This window comes from Haemorhous mexicanus, chromosome 13, assembly GCF_027477595.1.
Source record: "Haemorhous mexicanus isolate bHaeMex1 chromosome 13, bHaeMex1.pri, whole genome shotgun sequence".
NCBI lineage: Eukaryota > Metazoa > Chordata > Aves > Passeriformes > Fringillidae > Haemorhous > Haemorhous mexicanus.
The window spans coordinates 11539875-11556708 of record NC_082353.1 but is presented as its reverse complement, the minus strand read 5'-3'; the positions used below and the strand labels follow the sequence as shown (position 1 = coordinate 11556708).

Here is a 16834-nt window from a genome sequence, read left to right as displayed (position 1 = left end):
AAAATATCTGCTCTAACAGTCAGCTCAGCTCAGCCATTCCCAGAAACGTTCAGATGGTCCAGCTCAAAGGGCGCGAGAGGCTGGGGGGAAAACCCGCAGCCACACAGCTGGTTTGTGGAGCTTTGACAGGGCCATCACTGTATTCCTGGCACACACTCCTGCATCACACAAAGCACATTTAGAAAATGATGTTATCTCTGTTGCATCTCACCATAAAGGAGAACAGGTAGTGACAGACTGCAGGATATGGGGGAGGAAGGTTCACTGTAACTAAAGGTGCAGATGAAAGTGAGAAGCTGGTTAAATAAACCAGCGTAGAGCCTCTGGGTTATACTTTTTTTGGCTGCCTTTCTGAAAACAAATCTGAGCTACATAATTCAGAATCCTAATAAATTCTTACTACAAACTTTTCCTTCCAGATTTAAAAAACCCCCGAGCTTTATATTAGTTAACGCAAAAACTGCTGAAGTTCATAATTATATAGAGAAGAAATCAGAGCACTAAGCTGGCAATTTGTTTTTATCTAAGCCAGAATAAATGTTTATACAATATCTGCCAACATAACAAAATATGCCCGTCACTTACAACATTAAACATGATTCCATACAGCTTAATTTACTGAAAGGAACTCAAGTAGACTTCAGAGGTGCACAGAATTTTATAGTGTGAATAAAGCAGGGAAAAACGTCTATTCTCTTTTGCCACAAAAGTAATTGCAAAGCTTTACAATGAGCTTCCTGTTGGACTTGGGAAAAGGAGAGAACCTCAGAAAATTCTCTGTGAAAGTAATTGTATGTGAGAGCAACAGACCAGCAGTAAACGCCTCTAAGACAGTAGGAAGCTGTTTCTTCAAATAATATTTAGGCAACATTAGTAAGACCAACAACTTGAAGCACAAAGGTATCCCAGTAAAGATGCATGTTTTTTTTCCCCCAAAGGAAATAACCAGGGGAAAAAAATGCCACACATTTACAGAGCACTGAACAGTGTTCTGGAGGAAGTTTGCTGTAATTCCTGCACATTATGTGTGAAGCGTGTGTGTGTGTGTACATGGATAAGCTACAATACCATCTGTACAGCAAGTGCCACATATGTGAGCATTATGAACCATCATTGCTGCTGCTATGCTCAAAAGTAAATGTATTCTAAGCCACACACAAATACAAATACAAATGACTTTACACACTGAGGGCTGAATTTTGCTCAAATTACTCACAGGCTAATGCCTGTGCTACAGACATAATCTTGACCAGAAGTAAGAAACAACTGAGAAATTGGCAGAAGCCCACTAATTTAAGACCAGCTATATTCATGCTAACAAGTGGGATTTCCACCGGAACTACAATTTTTTTCAACACATCAAGCTAAAGCAGTTAATAGCATTTTTCAACTCACAAGATAAAACACAACAACCATAAAAAAACCCCTCCACAGCCCTTTAAAATACAGGCGTAATAGCCATCTAGATATATCTGTGTGACCTTTCATTTCCATTCATCCTTATAAATAATAAAGAAGGCTTTAAACCCTTTCTAATTACTCCTTGAAAGCAGCTGTATCGGTTTCTGCAGTGATGAAACGCCCCCACCTCCCCAGGAAAAAAAAAAAAGTTTCCCCGCTCTGCACCTGAGCATTGTTTTCGACAGGAGGGCGGGCGCGGAGCTGCCCCTGCCGCGGCACGGGGATAATTCAGAACTGACTCGAGTATTTGTTTCCATCCATTATTGATGGGGAGCTGGAAACGCAGCTCCCTCTGCCTCCCAGCGCCCGGCTACTGCCGGGGAGCCCGTAAATCACGGCTCGCCAGGCTCCCCGCCCCGCCGGCAGCACCGAGCCCGGGCCGGCCGGCTCAGCCCCCGACGCGGCGCCAGCCCCGACTCACCCCAAGCGCCCCGGGGCGACTTCGCCGGGGATAAACCCGACAGCTCCGCTTCGGCTGCCCCGTCTGCGGCCAGCGCCGGCTCCCGCCCGCTCCGCTCGGCAGCGCCGCAGCGCTCCCGCCGCTCTCCCCGGTACCTGCAGCCGCCGCGCCGCTGCCCGCGGCCGCCGCCCGCCGGCGGGGCCCGCTCCGCCCGCCGTCCCCCGCCGGGCGCCCCATCCCGGCGCTGCGCTGGGAGCCGGGGCGGCGCGGGGGAGGCGCGCCCGGCAGAGCCCACCCCCGCCTCCACCTCCCGCGAATGGATTTATTCTCGCCCGTGCCTCGCCGCGCGTCCGGCCGCCACCACCGCTGCGGCCCCCGGCCCGCGCCCCGCCACTACCACGGACAACTTTTCGGGCTCACCGCAGCGGGAGCGCGGCCCGCGGCCGCCGGCGGAGCTCGGCCAGTCGCGCCATGGCGGGGCGGGGGCGGACCGGCACCGCCCCGGCCGCTGCCCCCCGCCTCCGCCTCCCCCGCCGCGGGCAGCGCCGGGCGCCGCCCCGACACCGACACCGGCCCCGGCCGGCTGCGCGGAGCTCCGGCAAACTTCGCCCGTAGTTTTACCCCTCCCAGCCCACCTTGGCAAACATGCCCCCGCCCCTCCTTCCCCGAGGCCGCCGAGGTAAACAGCTGGGGCGAAGCCATCGAGAATTTATTTTGTTCATCGTCGACGCCACCTTCGCTTCTTAAGACTGAAACTGTCATTTCTGTTTGGGAAGAAAAAGTCATTGCGAGTAATGCAATTTTGCGGGCTAATGAGACTCGATTTTGCAGACGAGTACTTTGCGTGTGGTGCTGGGGGGGATGTCCTTGAAATGACATCTTTTTTAATGCCTGTCCAAAATCCCCTCAGATATTCCAGAAACAAAGGGTTTAATCCCAGAAATGAAGTCCAGGAAATAGCTGTCACTAATTCATTTTTCTTCACATGAAAGATAAATTAATTAAGGCTTAAAGTACCATGGAGTATTTTGGATGCCCCTGCAAGGGGAAAAAAAAAAAAGGATTACTCGCCAAACTGTGTTTTTTATGGGAAATAAGAAAAATTCCAAGTAAAAGTAATTCAGAGATTATTGCTGGGGAATATATCCTTCATTCATGCGCAGTTCCCAAATTCCTGTCTCTTAGCTGAGCACTGCAAAGCCTTGGGCTGGTTGCTTCCCACAGCACTCCTACCCCTCTGGAAGACAAGGACTGATACTCCCAAGCAGCATTTTGGGCTGATCTGGCAGGTTTTTACGCACGCACCACTCACAGCGGGAGCGTTGCCTCTTGAGAACTGATTCATCTAAGTAAGGGCGCCAGGATTTGGCCCATAGTAAATTCTCTTTAGAGATGGTGCCAACAAAATCTCCCAGCCATGGGAATAGGACGTTTTTGGCAACTCAGTCCCCCTTGGCTGTCTCTCTCTGATGTTTCCTAGTGGTGACAGGCTAAAGGCAAGATCATTATGGGCTTCCTCACAGTGAACACAGCACAGCTATGTGGCACCCCAGGAGCTGCTGCCTGGTTAAAGGTGTAAGGACATTATTTTCTCTTTCTCATGAACAGCCCTAATCTGAAAGGCATCAAAATTTGCACAGTGCATGAAAATGCCATGATAGAGACTACTTGCTTGGCTAAGAATTGAATCACAACCTCAGGAGAACAAAGCTGAAAGTGCTTCCAAAAGAAGGATTTGTTTCACAGAATAGCTCTGTGGCCTTTGCACTGGAAGTGAGACACTCGGAGCAGACCCACTGTGGTGGGGATTTATGGTGGGTATGGATGGGTGCCTAGGTGCAGGCTACCCACACCAGTGCATTAAAAATGTGGGATTTGTTCCTTGGCTTTTGAAACTCCTGATGGTACTGCCAGCCACTAAAACTGCAGTACTGAAAGAGCCACTCATATTTTCATTCAATACACCCCTTTTGTGACTGCCATGTAGAAATTACTCCTCGATGTTGTTCTGCTATGCCTGCTGTGGGGGTGTCAGATGCCCAGCCCCTGGCACTGCTTGGGCTGTGGCTGTGTGTTCCCCTCTGCTCTGAGAAGGGCAGCCTGTGGGAAGGGACCTTTCTTCCCTGCCATACCTCCGAGCCACAAGCTGACTCAAGGTTTCCATATATCAGGATGCAAAATTAATATGGTTTAAATCTCCTTCTGCTTCAATTAGGCAGGTGACACAATGTTGAGAATCAGATCGCATTCCTGTAGGGCAAAGGGTTTCAGCTAGAAGTACAGCATTTTAGAGGATTTTGGTACAGCCAAGACTAATACCTTGTGTCTACACTTAAATATGGTAGTTTATTATCATTTCAAAATTTGCTGCATGGCTAGAAACCACTTTAAGTAAGGATTTATAGTATGTGCATTTACAATATGTGTGCAGTCAGGGAATTACACAGCCACAGGTTTTTAAACACAAATATATGCAGGCTCCTATTGATATGATAAACTATCAGTAACATGTGCTGCAAAGCTTCTTAAATCCTCATTGACACAACAGACCACTATTGTGTCAATAGTGTGCAGATTAATGGGGTATTGTCAGGCTACTTTAGGCCTTAACTTTCATTTATCCTAAAACTTGTTCTTCATTGTAACTCTTAACCTTTGGATTTTGCCAACACATTTCTTGTCACAAATATACTAATGGAATTAAAAGAAACCTGGCTTTTAAATGTTAATTACCCCTAGAATGATTGATTTGCAAAAGAAACACATCAGCAGAATCTGAAAGTACAGAGGCAGAATAAAATGGACTGAGTGTCAGCCCAAGAGCCTGGAATGCCCGGGGACCAGCTTTGGCTTCAGTGAGACTGTCCCTGTGTCCCAGGTGGTAACAGAGCAGTTACCCACCTGGTCTCATGGGTGGGGTGTACAGGTGATTCCTATTGTCCAAAGGACTTTTCACCCTCTAAGTGCTTTACAGACTTGAGCAACACTTGTTCATGAATTTGAAAATATAAGCAAAGTATTAAAAATTTACATACTGGTAATAGAAGCACTCTCTGTTAGAACAACATATTTGTTTTTTTTTTCATTAAACTATGGAAAATATTAAACTGGTTTTAAATCAGACATTTCATTCTGTTTGCATGCCTCTACTGGGTTTATAACCAAAGCTGAACTGATTTCAGCAAGTAGGTGTGTTGATTGACCTCACCACCTCAGCCACATGGTGATTTGGTGAGGACATGCCAGTGCACAGCGGAGGCCAGTTTGCAAGTTTGGGAAATCACCTTCAGATCATGGTAGCTCAGGAGAAGTTAGCTCAAATGGCACATCCCTAGGAAATACCAAGTACTGAGGGAAATTGAATTGACTATTTACCCCTGGCTGAGCCAGAGCTCCATCAGTGATTCAGCATGCAAACGCACAGACACAATGGTTTCTGAATGCAATATCAAACTTATATTTTGAGGACATGTTCATTTAAGCTGTGTCATTTCCAATAAAAACAGCAAATGTCATTTACAGGGGGATGGTCAAATCACAGCAGTGCCAAGAAGTGATGATGTTATACCCTAAGAGTCATTTTGTTTTAGCTAAATATTTTCTTCCTCCCTTCTTTTTGCCAGTGCATACAGACATCTGCCTACTGCAAGGCATTGCATAGAGGAACTGGTAGGTAATTTAATATGGATTGATACATAATTCCTGATGAAGTAGAGATGCAGTTTTTATATTCATGATCCTTAAATCTAAATTGCAAAGTGCAATGTTATGACTTACCTTTACTGTAATTAAGTTTGATAGTAAAAGAGAATAGAATTTATTTATTATGAGTGAATAAAATTAGTTGGACAATTTAAGGTGCTATTCAATGAGTAATGCTCCCATAGAAAGGGTAAACATTTGTCTGCCTGATAATAGTTGTTCGTATTAACAGCCTAGAAAAGTTATTTTCATGCAGCTCTGGTTTTATGTGTCTTCTTGTCTTCCCAATATCCTGGGAGCCATTGCACAGGGCAGGGCAGGCATGTATAATACGTGAATAAATGCAGGACAATTTCCAAGAAAAACAGGCTTTTTATCTCTATCGATTGGTGGAGAATTCTCTCCTTTGGACTTTTAAGGACATAAATGTAGAAAATAGGAAGATCAACTTGTAACGCCTCACAGCGCATGACCAGAACTGGGTTAAAGCCACATAAGCTGAAACTGATAACTCATTATGGTGTTAGCCTGCACAAAGCAGAATTCCATGTTTCCTATTGCTCTGTTAGAGGGATGCTGACCATTCCTGGCTTTAGCACCCCATTTCCATGAACCCCTTCTGTAGGTGTTGCCCTTCTTTAGCCACTCATTCCCCATGGTTTAGATCCTGAGAAGATGGGTCTTTAATCTGCCTCGAGTGCATTTAAATCATATCCCCGTTCAATCACCCTAAACCTTGTTGCCAGGGGGAATATTGGTGAAAATCCCAGTGTTTGGCTGGCAAAGCAATAAAGCTGAGCCAACCATTTTCCTTCTTTGAGTCCTGAGCTTGTAGCAGTATCAATGCAAGTCAGAAGTGAGACATTTCAGAACATTGTTGCTCATGATTTACACCAAGCGGCTAAAAATAGCAAATTGCTAATATAACACGCCTGTGCTGTGTTGATATAGACAAATAATTGTTCATAAGTCAAGTTTTATTTAAAGAGGGGTAAGTTTAAGAAAAGATGTAATAAATTTATCCCTGTAAATAGTATCCAAGGTATCACATTAGGGTAGTTCTTTATAATGCTTAAAAGAGAGAAGATAATTTTCTCATATTTTCCAAATGATGGGAGACCCCTCTTTTCACCCTTGACAGCTGTCAGAAAATTATAGGAGGTGCTTTTAAGCAATTACCATTTTGTAAAATATAGAGAGGGGAGAAAACAATTCCAACACTTTTTTACAGCATCTTTTTGGGCGCTGTATTGAGAGTCATGATGAAAGTGTTTCTGACTGTCAAGAATTCACTTAAGCCTAGAATCATTTAGGTTAGAAAAGACCTTTAAGATCATTGAGTCCAACCATTAGCAACATCATTGTTCCCTTTTTAATATTTTTCTAATCTTCCTCCTCATTTAGAGGGATGTGCAGAAATCTCAGGCTGTATGCCTGTCACTTGAAGGTGTAGTGATAATTTTTTTGCCAACACTGATGCCAGGCTGTGCACCCGAACTTGGCAACTTTATCCTGTCTCTGTAAAGGACCAACATGTTCATTTGCTTTCATTCCTGTGATTTAGCTTCCTGGCTGGTGGAAGAAATGGGCTCACACTGTTATTCATGACCACCCACTATCATCTGACATCAGTGTGCCTGGAGAAGCCCACAGAACTACCTCTATATTGAATATTTAAGTGATAAAAGTAATAGCTGCTCTCAGGCAAAGGTCCGGCCTGCGTTGGCTCTCCAATTCCCCCATCTGTATTCTGGGGAGGCAGGGGAGATGTGCCAGTAATGAATAAAATAATTGGAAAACAAATAATTTTTTTAAAGCTTTGTCAGTATACTGCATGGTCAGCCAGCAGGGATCCTGCAGGATCCTGTGCAGATGAACCTGAGACAGTGGAAAGCCAAAAACTCCTCCTCTGCTGAGGCTGTGGAGAGAACCTCATGTCAGCAAAGACAGAAGAGACATAGACACAATGTTTGCAATGTATTGTCCTGTGTATTTTACAACTTGAAATGTGCCTAGAATGAAATCTGGGTGAAATGCGCTTGGAGTGAAATCTGGATGACTGTATGTCAAAGCCAACAAAAGGGATTCAAGCAATAAACATAACTGGGCACAGTCCTGTAAAACTGGTCTTTCCTGCCTGTAAGCTCCCCATCAGGCTTAACTTTGAAAAACCAACTCTTTCAGGCCAGTGTTCTCGCAAGGATCACTGCAATAGTAAAACATGATTAATTTCTGGTCCTTGCAAAAGATTCATCTTGTAAAATAATCCCAGTGAGGGGCAGCTGTACAGGGCAGAGAGCTGCCAACACCAAAGCCAAGCTGAAGGCATTGCCATGGTGCCCTTTGGGTCCAGGTATAAAGCTGTGGTATTGCTCACTCCCCTCAGCATTTTAAATGTCTGCAGGAATGATTGAAAGCAAAACAAACTCTGTTTTCTGTACAATTATTAGCTTTTCAGTTTGGTGTAGTACAGCACCAATCCTTTGATGGGGAATTAATTCAAAACATCTAAGGTAATATCATCAAAATACTGTAATTAGATTTAATGGCACACTTCCAAGATTAATAGGTGCTCTTCCTCACAGCCTACAATTTTAATTTCCAAAATTTCATTTGTCATACTGCTACTCAGTACAGATTCACCATCACAGTGTTTACCTACACTTTTCCTCACTAGTAGTAAAATGGGCTGCCTTTTCCAGGCATAGACAGATGAAAAGATGTATTAGTAACAAATCTGTGCTCATGGCATATAATCACAAAATGACAAGACACTTAATGTTATCTATTTATATATTATGTATAGCAACTTCTGTTACACAAAATCACTCTTCAGTCCCATTTTTAGGGGATTACCTAATCCTGTAATTGATTCTATGTGATGAGTCCCTGTTGTCCTGTGGAGACCCACTGATCTTCAGAACAGGAACAGGCCTGAAAACATTCCATTATTTCACTGTTTTTTTAATGTGTAAATTAGAAGATAATGTAGGATGAGAGCAGATGATTTTATCTGTCTATTTACTTCACTGGGCTCAGAATTCTAAGTGTTTTATGACTTGACCAAGAAGAAGGAGAATTACTCCCTATCAGTAAGAATGACCAAAGACACGATTGATGTTTTCTTTAAGGTAAATCAAATATTCCCATAGAAATGCAGCCAATCATACACGTTCTCAAACAGCTCAGAGCTACAGTAAAGCGACTTTCTACTGTAACTGTCACATCTCAAAACTCGCAAAGGGATGAAGCAATTGCTCACTGGTTATAAATACCAGCAGATTAGTTTATCTATAGATCTGTATCATGTTACTCATTCCAGAGTCCATAAAATCCAACATGAATCAGCTTGACTTCGTACACAAACAATCACATCCTACACAAAGGTGAGTCCACAGGTAGCAGCTCATGACGTTTTACAGTCATGGAGATTTTAGTATTACAGAAAACAAGTAAGTGGACAGGTGTGCATATGCAGACAGACACACACAGACACACATAAACCTTGCTCCTTCACTGTCCCACCAAATATAACTCCACGGATTAAGGCCTTAAATAAGTCTCTAAGAATGTAATTTAGTACAGTCTGAATCCCCCTTGGGCAAGCCTGAGGTAGCTCCTTGGGCTGTCACAGCTCAGCAGCTGTCCAGCCTAACACTGACTCAGGAGCCAAAACCCTGCCTCATTTGGGTGACAGTGAAACAGTTGTAAAGGATCAGACAGACATTATCCTTGGATGAGGTAGGGAGGGTGCTTAGAGAATAGTTAATACCAGTAATTACTAAGAATAGAAAGGTAAACAAACTGCTTGCAAATTTTTATCTGAATGAATTCTGAAATAAAGCCTTACCACATGACATTCCTATCCAGCAAGAGGGCAGACTCTTATCCTAGGTTAGAAAAAAGTTGATCTAACTCTTTACTTTTACCTCTGTGACACTGTGACATACAGAATAAAAGTCCACAGCCCACACACAATCAGTAATAGCAGGAGCTGCTGCCTTTGGCATATTACCTTGAGTTTCTGCTTAGTGTGTGCCCCTTGACATCTCAGTATCTGACTTCAGCCTAGGATATTTTGTTCTTGAGACATAGGTGATTACCTTTAATTAGTCTTTCGACACTTACAGCCTTGTCTAACATTACTGTTTGTTTGAAAAAAATGACTCCTAGCTTTGATGTGCCTCAGTGTTCCTTCTTGTGTGCTGGCTGTGGGCTGCAAAATCCTTTCAGTTGAGTAGCTGTAACAGAGCCACCCATGAAACCTCTCCTTTTTCCAGTTCTGTGCTTTGCATGTTTGTGCAGAAGAAAAATTTCCTCTTAGGGAAGGTGAGCACACACAGTTACTATTCTCTCTATATGCTAGAGAGATATGATATATTCTCTCTATATGCTCTCTGTTCTACTAGTCTCTATAGTAAGAGGCAGAAGTGAATGCAGATTGTTTGATCCTTTGGAGTTACTGTTGGTCCTTGCCCCCATCAACATTTGAAATGTGCACGGTGTCTAGAAGTCACTGATCGAGGGACATATCCTACTGCTTTCCTTTGGAGAATGCAAGATGACACATTTTCACCTTTGAGGTGACAGCAGGTGACAATGAGATAGGTGGCCCATTTCAGCCTCACATTGTCTTACTGATCACAGTATGCCAGCTGCTTGTATGACTGTGCATGTCAGTCCACTAATCTCGAGTGATGCAAGCTCCACAGAGTCTGGGGAAATACCATTGTCTGTGACAACTCATGCAGGAAACAGTCATGCAAAGGAGCTGTCAAGGGAGGAGGCTTGGTCTAGGAGAGGGGGGGTGCATGGGGTCAAAAGTGTAGAAAGCACTTTGAATCCAAGGCAGTATAAATTAGCCATGGCACCTATTCTATCCTACAAAATCTCCTATTTGCATCACATACTGGAAGAATTAACATTGCAAAAACATACAACAAAGCAACAGCCAGTAATAATCAAGTTATAACTAAATACTCTGGATGGTGCTTGACTTGGAAAAACAGGCTCAGGTAGGAATGCCAACACTATTATCTGACATAGCTGGAAAAAAGAGTAAGCTGTGACATCTCCATTCTTGGCAAATCACAGAGACTGCTGCAGGCACTCTGTTCCCTCTGCTGCTTGGAGTGATGCAGTCGTAGCTGCTGTCGCTGTGAGCTACAGATCTCCTCTCTTCTGTGCCTTTGTTGGGAAGAGGAGGGTATGAAAAGTGGTTCACTACTTGGGAAGCAATGGAAGAAACAGTATTTGTGGTTCCAGTCAAAGTTTTCCAGCTCCTTTTATAGATTTGACTTTTTTTTTTAATTAGTTGCCAGGATTTTAGCAGCCATGTTACAGCAAATAAATAATTTTATAATAAAGTCTCTACTGTCCAATGGCCAAAGATAACTACAGGTTATTCTCAGCTTTCCTATCAAAAGCTGTTTAAGACTTGGATATTTTATCTGAGTGCTTCAGATGCTGCCTGAACAGCTTCCCACATTCAGAAGAATGTCAGTGATTGTTTATTTTGTGCATATGTACTTTGCATGCTGGCAGAGAATGCCTAGCTGGTAATTTCTCTCCCTGCCATTATTACCCACGTATGTGCACCAGGCCAAGAGCTCAGCACCAAACCAGAGAGGGATGGAAAGGTCTCCCCCTGAGGTGTAGCCAGACCATGCAGAAACACTCTCCATATGTGGAGACCAGCTGCATGAGGCACAGGCTTAGCAGGCTCCCTGCCACCTGGCCAGTCCCTGCTCTGCCCCAGGCAGGAAAGGAGTGGAGAGAGGGGGGAGACAGTAAAGGGGGAGAAAGCAGACTGTCCACTGCTCAGCCAGCTGACTGGGGATTTGGAGAGCAGATCAGGGCCATGGCCAGCCTTGGACTCCCATCACATCACATCACACTGCCAGGACTCCAGCTCAGATGAGCTTTGGACGTGTCAGAAGAGGCCATATGACTTCTTACTACAGACCCAAGTGAGGAGCTCTCTGCAAGGTGAATCATCTATCAGTCCTGCCCATCAGTAATGTCATGGCACTGATGTCAGGCTGACAATTTAGATTCAAAATCCTTCCTAGAAGGATCAGGACAGCACATGTGCATGTGTTCCTGGGGTTGCTGGCCATCTGGGCTGCTCTTAAAGCCATGTGGTTTTACACCCTGCCCACGTTTCAGGCGTCCTGTATCCAGAATGGCACTTGGGAGAGCTGCATGTGTTAACTTGCTCTCTGATCTACACCCCTTCATGAACTTTTGACAGTGACTAAGTCTGTGTTTTCCCTAGGATCTTCAAAACCCTTTCAAACAGACCTGATGACAGAAAGCCTCTTGATTTTTTGTTGGGACTGAGTGAAGATCCCTCTGTTCTCTCAGATGCCAAAAGAAAAAAAATATGAACTGTACTTTTCAAATGTCATCCTGGGGAGCCAACCCTCAAACTCTTCCTCACATATAAAATGTCCTGGCAGGATTACCATATAATATCCATTGCAGCAGTGGAAAATATCAAAGGATCATGGCTTAAAATTAAACAAAGCAGCACCCTTTCTTGTCTCAAAAGTAATACTATTCCTCTTCCTCTTTTTCCCTTCTCACCTGCAAATCGCCATGCAGCTCGATAAAGTGGGATTAAGTATCCACAATAAACACTCCCATGTGAGGCCAGCATGAGCAAATGGAAGCAATCCCTTTACTTTTTAGCCCAAACCTTCTGTTTCTGTAGCAAATGAGATTTTTCTTTTTTGCAGCTGACTAGCAGAAACTGATTTAGGCCCTTTGCACTTGCTGCCAGCAAGTGTTCCCACTCCAAAAATAGCCTGCTGAAGAAAGAAGTGTCAGTTGCTGTCTTCAGCAGGCTGCTTTCTAAACCCATTGTTAGAAGACACCTACTTCAAATGAAACCTGGCATGTCACCACGCTGTGGGCAAAGTGCCATTCCAGCAGATGGGCAGGGGGCAGGCAGTGCCAGCAATCCAGTCTGGATATCAACCTTGAGTAACAAGGTTGTATTCCCATCTGAGGATGTCAAAGCCTGGAGCTGTGCTCTACCTTAACCTGTGTCCTTACACACCTTGCCGCTCACACACATCTATGCAGTATTTGAAAGGTTTCTGTTTGATTTGCAGTCCATCCTGCTCTGTTCCACTGGCACCAGGTTTAAGTTTGGGATAGGTGAGCCTGGCCTGCCATGCTCTGCAATGAAGGTGTGGGCAGGACCAAGTGAGCAGTGCTTGGCTTTCAGTGCATTTCTCCCCACTATGGCATTTAGTAGCAAATATGTGGGAGAACACTTCAGGGTGCTGTAGTCAAGGCAAAAACTTCCAGAAAGACCTAAACAGCTGTGGAACAGTGAAAAATCACAATGTAAGGTACCTCTGAGTGGAGCTGCAGGAGTCCAGCAGAGGTTAATCTCAGCGCTCCAGTCCCCCTGCATTTAGAGTAAACAGGTGCCCACGTGTCAGGTGGAGAGAGCAGTCCTGCAGTCTCATTCTGTTCCAGCCTCAGAAATCCCCACACTCTCAAGTGCCTCACAAGAGCATCAGGCCTCGATGAACTGGGATTCATATGCCACAGCCTCGTGAGACTGATATGACAATGAAGTCTCTACCTTTCAATGTGTCTTGCACAAAAAAAGCCTCTTCTCTCTAGTGAAATGCCAGCCTGTGTATGGAGACTTTATCTAGGCTCTTCTGTAGTACCTGTTTGTGTTATATGTCTTACAGAGTCTCAAATTAAAGCATGTAAACTCTATCTGCATCTTTTCAAAATCTCATCTTATATGTCCCATGAAACTATTAGTTTAGCTATCACTAGGTATTAAAATTTAAAAGGGTCACTAAATGCATACTGCTAGAAGGGAACAACATTAGTTACACATTACCAGAACAAAACTAAATTAAGAAACAGCTCATTTCCTTTGTACCATCAATATTTTACTCAGCCATAGCCTGGATGCTTGTACTCACAAAAAGGAATTAATCATTCATGTGCTAATGTACATCCATTTTTAAAAAATCATCACTTAAGTAATCATTTTTGTGTGTGCTCAGATGTGTGATGCCTGCTTATGAAAGCACAGGAAAAATCAATACAAATTAAATAAAATTTAAAAGGTGGATATCAGTGAAACAGATGCAAAAGAGTCCTCCATGCAGTAAAATTGTAATCAAATTGCTGTAAAATTCTGTTAGTGAGTCATAATTTGAAAAAAGATACCGGTCTAATGCTAAACTTATTTATATGCCGTGCTATCCTCTTTATTTTGGTGCAAGCATACACAATGAAGTTCATCACAGATTTTGTCTTAAAACATGCATAAAACTGAAACAACAAAATCTTTACTGCCATCTAATTGGGTACTGCCATTTCCCAGGAGTTTATTTACCGAGAACCACAGTGATTGTATCCTAACATCATCTGTGTCTGCACATCTGGGAGGTTCCCAAAGCCCTTCCCAAAGTGAGGTGGGAAGTCTTGTGGAAAGGCTCCCACCTGGGGCAGCACAGGCATCCCTGCCTGGTGTCCCCTGTCACACACCAGGTGTGGGAAATGAGGCACTGAATGGCTCAGCAAAACCAAACTTCTCCTCTCCCACAAAGTGTCACACAGCCTGCAACATCTACCCAGCACAGATCACAATAATCAAGGTTTCATTTCCCCAGCTCCCTGGAAAGGACTCCTGGGCTGGATTTGCTGCTGCCTTGGGCTTGTCATTTACACCCATGGAAAGTGCTCCAATCAAGAGACCTGCTTTGCTCAGATATAAATTACAGCCACTTTACTCAGCCAGAAATGCCTGTCTAAGGTGAAAAGTAGCAAAGAACAGCAGTTAGTGCTGGCTGCACTAAAAAGAGTTAAGATGGTCCTAGCAGATTGGAGCCCATGGTCCCATGGAAATTAAATCAACTTTTGCTAAAGGTGTGATTGCTTCTTTTGGACTACCTACATCAGTGAAAGAATATGGAAAAGCTGTTAGATCCCTGCAAGAACACTGAATTTCACAGAAGAGCAGCACAATACTTAAAGTAGAATTTGGTGTAGAAGTAGTGTAGGTTTTTTCTTCTATTGCTTCACTAATTTTATGGTGATGTATTTTGATGACAATTTAAAGAATCTCTGTGTTTATGAGACAATAACACAACCTGCAAAATAAATTCCAAGGGCAAGTTATCTATTAATATATGGTATGGCTTCTTGTGAACGACTAGAGATGAGCTGGAACAATGCTCAGGAAAAAGCAAGAGAATGTGTATCTTGACTTCAAGATTTGTGTTCCTTTTTCAGCTAAGACCTGACATTCTGACTGTGAAATGGAGAAAATGATCCAGCAGGCAATACTTATTTTTTGCAGAAACTTCTGAGAAACTAAGATGTGGGTTCCCACTCATCTCTTCACCAAAAGCCATGCTTTTGGATATTTAATTTTGAATAAAGAGGACTTTTTTTTTTCTTTTTCTTTTTCCCTTCTTACTAGTCCAAATCTTTTCCAGATGAAACTTTTGTGATAAACACTGTGGCCCTCTGAACTGTTTCTCCCTCACCAAGATATCATACTTGCAGCCATCTCATCTGCAAATGTCAGTGAGTACATGGCAGAAAAAAAGCACAACAGTATGATGAGCTTACTCAGAGTGGAAAACAGGAGCAGCATGAGCTGACCACGATTTGGAGATGTACCATGAATGGATGTATTTTAGACTGCAAGGAACTGAGAATTGATCTACTCTTTTGGAGAGGTACCTGGTGAAGCTGGGTTTGGCCACAGCTTAGGAAGTCCCTGAGAAGCCAGCAGGAGCTCAGTACACGCTGCACAGGCAGCAAACCAAGCACACAATGTACATCCCCTGGCAGTGCAAAGCAGCCTGGTACTACAGTCCAGTACACAGCTAGGAGTCTGTAACCTTGGAGAATTGGATTTGTTCTGCTCATTTTATTTCAACCCAATTTAGGGACAATGCATCCTTAGCAGTGTATGAGGCAAAAAAGAGTTGCCAGATGAAGCATCCACCTGGTCTAAAAGCCACTGCCAGTTAAACATGCAGGACAAAAACTTTGCAATTACACAAACAGTTAAATAAATATGGATTTTAAATTTCCCATTTTTGTCAAATTCAGCTGTTGACAAGACCTCAGCCAGAGGGAGGAAGGGGAGTGAGAGGGCAATGAACTTCTCAACCTCAAGGTGTGCCACCTGGATGGGAGGAGGAAGGGCTCTTCCCTAAAGGACATCCATTGGTTTATACTGGAGGTGACACAGATTCTTTGCATGAGCTGTCTGCATGGAGCTACCTGACTGCTTGAGACTGAAGCTGCTGATAAGAAGGTAAAGTTTGACCTATAGTAACTTCTTTTTCTGGGTGTCTAATGGACTGAGTTTTTTTCCCAGTTCAGAAGCTGCAGGTGGGCTGGAGATCATTTGAGAGAGATTCAGCTGAGGACCTCCACCACTCCCTGTGCAGATGAGAGTCCCTGCAGAGAAACCAGAGTGGCAGTTTGCACAGGTGTAGAGAATTGCCCCAAATCTATGTGTGTGCCTCCACTATCTCAAAACACATACACGTGTCTTTTTTTGCCTTTGCTTAAATTTAGCAAAGTGTCCTGAAGTGCACTTAATATGATTTGAAAGATAAAAATGTCTCTGTCCTACTTGTGACAGTTTATTGCTAATGTGGGCAGGTGATTCATCAATGGATGAAATGAGATTTTCAAGTTGTTTTAAAATGATGAGGTAGTTTGCAGAGCTCATGCAGTTTGTTACTAGATACATGATTTATTAATATATTTGTCAAATAATGTATTTGACAAGTTTTAAAAAACATTTCTGGATAATTGCTTTTATAACTCATCAATCTTAAAAGGGGAGTAGCAAGATAAGATTGTATTTTGCAATTCGTATTTTTCTAGTCTCTCCCTTATCACAGCCCAGTGCAAGGGATGGAAATGTAAACACTGGATACATGATTCCCCAAGATTTTTCTTTGGTTTACTGTTGATTTTCTTTGTTCAGGATAGTCTCAACGTTGCAAGTCAAACTAGCCAAGGAGACTGGCCAGTTTGAAACTTCATAATTGATTGGTGTAACTGTGATTGCTTTCAGCACCATGGGACCTGTTAACAGCACTTGGAATATTTTGGTTTGATTTCACTCTAAACCATGCCTAAATGTCCATCTATTCCTTACTGGGTCCTATTCAGAAATATAATTTTCAGGATTACATTTGCCTATTAAAGACTTGATTGAAAGATGGATTCAGGGCTCAGACACATGCTCTCTTAACA

The 16834-nt window shown here is 43.4% G+C and overlaps 1 protein-coding gene across 8 annotated transcripts in view; it reads right to left on the bottom strand.

The window, feature by feature from the left end:
• The window catches only part of SEMA6D (semaphorin 6D), a 129864-nt gene that overhangs the window by 29010 nt on the left and 84020 nt on the right, over window positions 1-16834 (bottom strand). For 4 of the 8 annotated variants that reach the window (XM_059858360.1, XM_059858363.1, XM_059858366.1 and 1 more), the window contains exon 1: window positions 1883-2041. The exons of 1 other annotated variant lie outside the window; for it this stretch is intronic. The gene's annotated coding sequence lies outside the window, so the exon portion shown is untranslated. Of the gene's footprint in view, window positions 1-1882; window positions 2042-2281; window positions 2355-16834 lie in introns of those variants that run through there. 3 more of the 8 variants (XM_059858364.1, XM_059858367.1, XM_059858361.1) reach the window with 2 other exon arrangements.